Genomic DNA, 6527 nt, shown 5'->3' with positions numbered 1-6527 from the left:
CTTGAGTCCATCGATGCTGCCAGTTGGCCAATCCATCTCATTGGGGGTCTTCCTCTTTTTCTCTGACCCTCCACCTTACCAAACATGATATCCTAGACTAGGTAGCGATATTCCAAAATTCTTGGCAAAAAGGATTGAATGCTTCTAGCATTGCATCCATTTGAACCATAAGCTTAATATTTTTTATTGTGTGCTACTATACTTAGTAGTTGCTCTACAGATTGCAAAGTATCTTTAACCTATCACAGTCTACCTTCAAATAATACTTCTATTTCCTCCTCTTATCATTTGTACTATTGTCATATACGAGTATTTTATTTCTACATATGCTTTACAGTCATGATACATTATTGCTATTTTTTCCCTTAAATAGTCAAGTATCTTTTACAGTGGTTAAAATGCAAAAGTGTTTTTGTTTGTTTTGTTTTTTAATATTTACTCACATGTTTATCATTTTAGGCACTCTTCATTCCCTGGTATAAATCTGAATTTCTAGTATCATTTTGTTCTACTTGTAAAACTTCTTTTAACATTTTTTTTTTTTTTTCAATTTGAGGTTTGCTAATAATAAGTTCTCTGAGGTTTCACTTTCGGAAAATGTCTTTATTTCATCTTCATTTTTGAAAGAATTTTTGCTGGGTTAAGAAACCTAGATAAACAGGCTTTCTTTTTATCCTTTCATTACATCAAAGATATTTCTCCATTATTTTCTGGCTTGCATAGTTTCTGAAGAGTAGTCTGCTATCATATTATCTGGCTCTGCAGATAATTATCTTTTTTCTCTGGCTGTTTTAAGATTTTTTTTTTTTCTTTATCACTGGCTTTCAACAATTTTTCATAATATACTACAATGCATTGTGTGTGTGTTTATGTTTATTCTGTTTGGAATGAGTTGAGATTCTTAGACTTGTCTTAGAGTTTTCATCAAACTTGGAAAAATTTTATCCATTATAATTCTTCCCTACTTCTCTCCTCTTCTGAGGCTGCAATAACAAATTATATTGCTGTTGTCATTAAGTGCTGTGGAATAAATTCTGACTCATAGCGACTTTGTATAATGTTCCAAGGAGTGGCTGGTGCATTTGAACTGCTGACCTTCTGGTAAGTAGTAAAGTGCCTATCCTACAGTGCCACACATTATATTAGACCTTGATATATTGATGTTAGGAGCTCTGGTAGTGTAGTGGTTATGAATCGGGCTGCAAACCTTAAGGTCAGCAGTTCGAAACTACCAGCTGATCCGTGGGAGAAAGATGAGGCTTTCTGCTCCCATAAAGATTTACAGCCTCAGAAACCCTGTACAGGGTCGCTATGAATTGGAACTGACTCCAAGGCACATAACAACAACAACATTACAATATCTTCACATTCACTGATTACTTTTCTAACATGTCCAATCACTGATAATCCCATCCAGTGTAACTTTTACTACAGATCATGTATTTTTCATCTCTATTTCACTTTTGGTTTTGACTATTGTCTGTTTTTCTTCTTATACTCTTTTGCCTCTATCTCCTTGAAGATATGGATATTTATAGTTACCATTTTAATGACCTTTTGTTTTACTTTCATCATCTGTATTATTTCTGACTCGGTGTCAGTTGATTGATTTTTGTCTCAGATTTAAGGTCAAAATTTTCTCCTTCTTTGTTTTCTTATTAAATTCTATTATATTCTAGAAACTATGAATTTTATGGCCAAGATGGCTAAGCTTTGTCTCTCACACTTTGGACATATTGTCAGGAGGGAAGAGTCGCTGGAGAAGGATGTCATGCTGGGTAAGATGGAGGGTCAGAGAAAAAGAGGAAGAGCCCCAACGAGATGGATCAGCCAGGTGGCATCATTGATGGCATCAAGTGTGGCAGTGGTAGTGAGGTTGACCCAGGATCATTCTGTTGTGCATGGGGTTGCTATGAGTCGGTTCCGACTCGATGGCACCTGACAACAACAACAACATGTTAGATTTTGCTGAGTTCCTTTAAATAGCATTCAGGTTTATTTTGCCATGCAAGTAAGATTCTTGGAATCAGCTGGAAACTTTCAAAGTATGCATTTAATATGTTATATGGTGTGTCGCTGTAGGATCAGAACTGGACTGTGACTCACGAGGTTGGCAGTTCAAGCCCACCTGGTGCTCCTTGGAAACCCTGTATAGGGTAGCTGCGAGTTGGAACTGACTTGATGGCACTTAGCAACAACAACATGGTCCATTCAGAGAAGCCTTAGTCTAGGTAGGCTAAGTTAGTTTAAGTAAGTTTCACTACAAGACAATACCTCAGTGGTTCTCTATTCAGTACCCAATACATTTCAATGTCTTTACACTGTAAAGTTGATACTCCACTGTTACACTATCCCCAGGTCTATATGAGTTCCAGAAATTGTTCTGCCTACTGATGTCCAATGGTTCTTTTCCTGAATTAGATCATTTCTTCTCATCTAGGTGCAAAACAAGTACTAACTATATTATTTAGAGATGTTTATGTAAATGATGAACTATATAAATAAAGTAAAAAATGATTATCACACAAGGCAAGATAGTGAACATACCTAGATGAAGAAAGGGAACACGATTGTATCTTTTCATCATACTTATTAATTTGCATGCTGAGCAAATAATCTGTAAAACTGAGTTCTATAAAGAACACAGCAACAGGATTGGAGGAAGACTAACAACTTGCAATATACAGATGATACAACCTTGCTTGCTTAAAGCAAACAGTAGAATGAATATTTACACATACTGTCAATAAAGGCAGGAATTAATATTCATCAGAGACGATTTAACTGTAAGTACCGTTATCCGGAAATTCCATTTTCACAGAAGTATATAAACTAAATAATTGGGATGGGAGAAAAGATAGGTGTAATTTTTCATATAATATCTGTGGAATTAAAAATTGATAAGATGTTTTCAGAAAGATAATTTTCATATGCAGGAAAAACAGTATTTAACTTAATAGTGAAAATTAACAACTATATTTATAGGAATTGGCTGAAAAAATGATAAAGTCACACAAAGGAACACCACGCAAACATCAAAAATGATGGAGTCCTGGTGTAACATTATAGAATAAGCTCTGGACTGCTAACAACCTGGTCAGTGGTTCAAACTCACCAGTTGCTCCTTGGAAACCCTATACAGAGTCACTATATGTCAGACCAACTCGATAGCAATTAACAACAGCAATTTATTCTTAGTACCATAATAGAATATTCATGGTACAAGTGAGAAAAGTCATATATAAAATAATTTATTTGCAGAATACAATGATGAGTACATATCTGTGTACTTCTATTTTTAAAATATATAAGTAATAAATGTGTCAATGTTGTGGACATGGCTACTTGAATTTTATTTTTTTGTGGATCTGCATTGCTTATGCTTATACTGTGAAAATGGAATATTTATGGATAAAAATCACAATTGCATATGAAGAGATTATCATTTGAAACTTCCATTCTGTTCTATTAACAGCAGTGGTCTTGAGTTCATATTGACATCCAACTCACAACATACAAAAAGTTTTACTTGGTTCTTAGTTAATTTGGGTTTAAGAAAGAAGACAGAAAAAGAAATTGCACAGCATACACAGCAATGCCAAAGAAGTCTGGTGACTTCCAGGCAGAGTATCAGATGTCCTGACTATTCAGCACTCCAGTTGTTTGTGGTCAAAACAGATGAGAAACACTGTTGGTGGAAACTAAACACATTGCCATCAAGTTGCTTCTGACCAGTAGTGACCACAGGACAGAGAACTGCTTCATAGGGTTTCTAAGACTGCAGATCTTTATGGAAGCAGACAGTCTCATTTTTCTCCCAAGGAGGAGCTGGTGGGCTTGAACTGTCTACCTTGTGTTTAGCTGCCTAACACTGAACCCACTGTGTCACAAGGGCTCCTGGATGGATCTCTTGTTGTTGTTGTTGTTAAGTGCCATTGAGTCGGTTCCAACCCATAGCGACCCTGTACAGGGTTTCCAAGGGTGTAAATCTTTATGGGAGTAGAAAGCCTCATCTTTCTCCCGCGGAGCAGCTAGTAGTTTTGAACCGAGTTCAGCAAATACATCAGCTCTTTGGGTCTCTTTGCTACTAATTCGTCATGTGTTTCCTTCAGCGGTACATAACTAGCATTCATTGTCTAGTGTAACTGTATCTTATCAGTAATGGCTACTCATTACTACATAATCATACTGACAATAGGGTGGTTGTTGTTGTGTGCTGTGGTGTCGGAATAGCTGGTAGTTTCGAACTGCTGACTGTGAGGTTAGCAGTCCGATTCATAACCACTGCGCTAGCAGAGCTCCTTGCCAATAGGGTACAGATCTTTATATAATACATAATCCTCAGAAAATTTTTATTTATCTCGAGTTGATGTTTCAAGAGAGATTCAAGTCCCTGGAACTAGTGAAAAGGCAATTGGACTAATCTAACTTTTCTTTTCAATATGTCAATCATTTAAAAAATAAAACTTCACTCTTTTTCCCACGTTTCAGCAAGTCTACATTATTAGATTCCAGAACTACACTCACGTGGTCAGAACGTTTTCATGTTGCTTGTCCTATCAGAAATATTTTTCTGTCCTTTCATCAGATTGAAAAAAACTGGCTTAAATTAAACCTCTATTTGAACCCATCCCCTAAACAGATCCCTTCTTATTCCATATGCTTATGTTTCCCTGTTCATCATGTTATTGTTGTTAGGTGCCACTGAGTCAGTTCCAATCCATAGCAACCCCTGCACAATAGAACAAAGCACTGCATGGTACTGCGCCATCTGCACAATTGTTACGTTTGAGCCCGTGAGCCTATCCATTGCCTTCACTATGCCAATCAATCTTGTTGGGGGGTCTTCCTCTTTTTCACTGGTCTTCTATGTCACCAAGCATGTCTGTCTTCAAGGATTAACCCCTCCTGACAAAATGTCTAAAGAATGAAAGGAAGTCTTACCATCTTCACTTCTAAGGAGAATTCTGGCTGTACTTCTTCCAAGACTGTTCTTCTCAAGTTCATAGTACATTTCAATATTCTTCTCCTACACCATAATTCAAAGACAATCGATTCTTCTCCACTCTTCCTTATTCACTGTCCAACTTTCACATGCACATGAGGGATTGAAACACCATGGCTTATGTTAGGCACACCTTAGACCTCAAACTGACACCTCTGCTCTTTAAAATTTTAAAAAGAGGTCTTTTGCAGCAGATTTTCCTAATGGAAAAGTCCTTAGATTTCTTGACTATGGCTCTAAAAAAATTGAAATCTTTAACAACTTCAAATTTTTATCCATTTTTCATGACGCTATTTATTAGTCCAGTTCTGAGACTTTTTTCATTTATATTGAGGTATAATCTTTGATCTTCATTAATAAGTATTTAAACTTTTCTTCTTTTCCAGCAAGCAAGGTTGTGTCACCTGCATATCGCAGGTTGTTAATAAATCTGCCTTCGATTTTGATGTTGTGTTCTTCTTCATATAATCTAGTTTCTTGGATGATTTGCTCAACATACAGATTGAATAAATACGGTAAAACAGTCCTGTCAAACACCTTTCCTGATTTTAAGCCATTCAGTATTCACTTGTTCTTAGTCTATGTACAGGTTCCTCATGAGCACAATTAGATGTACTGAAATACCCATTCTTTGTTGTGACCCATGTCGCCAAATGCCTTTGGATACTCAATAAAGTACAAGTAAACATCCTTCTGGTATTTTATGCTTTTAGACAAGATCCATTTGACGTCAGCAATGAGAACCCTCATAGGACCACATGCTCTTTTGAATTCAGCTTGAATTTGTCAGCTCCTTGTCAATGTACTGTTTCTGAATTACAATGCAACTGTTTCTGAATTATCTCTAGTAAAATTTTACTTGCATGTGATATTAATGATATTGTGGATAATGTCCACATTCCACTGGGTTATTTCTTTAGAATGGGCACAAATATGGATCTCTTCTAACTGTTGGCCAGGTAACTGCTCCAAATTTCTTGGTATAGGTGAATACAGGTTTGTCTCTAGTGCTGCATCAGTTTGTTGAAACATTTTAATTTGTAATCTGTCATTTCCTAAGGTCTTGTTTTTTACTAATGCCTTCAGTGTGACTTTTTCAATACCATCCATTCTTGATCATATGCTACCTCTTGAAATAGTTAAGCATTTCGGTGCAGTGATTCTCTGTGTATTCTTCCCATCTTCATTTGATGCTTCCCACATCATTCAATATTTACCCCATATTTCCTGTTGTTGTTGAGTGCTGTTGAGTCCATTCCGACCCAGAGCGACCCTGTATAGGGTTTCAAGGAATAGCTGGTGAGCTTGAATTGCAGTCCTTCCAATTCAAACCGACCTTGCCGTTCAGTTCATTAACCCACAGTGCCACACTAGAACTCTATTTACCCCATAGAATCCTTCAATATTTCAAGTTGAGGGATACATTTTTTCTTCAGTTCTTTCAGTCTGAGAAATGCTGAGTGTGTTCCTCCCTTTTGGTCTTTGCACATTTCATTGGTATATTTTATTTTTTCTTCTCCAG

This window comes from Chrysochloris asiatica, unplaced genomic scaffold (genome assembly GCF_000296735.1).
Source record: "Chrysochloris asiatica unplaced genomic scaffold, ChrAsi1.0 scaffold00001, whole genome shotgun sequence".
In the NCBI taxonomy this organism is placed as follows: domain Eukaryota; kingdom Metazoa; phylum Chordata; class Mammalia; order Afrosoricida; family Chrysochloridae; genus Chrysochloris; species Chrysochloris asiatica.
This window is presented reverse-complemented; position numbering follows the sequence as displayed.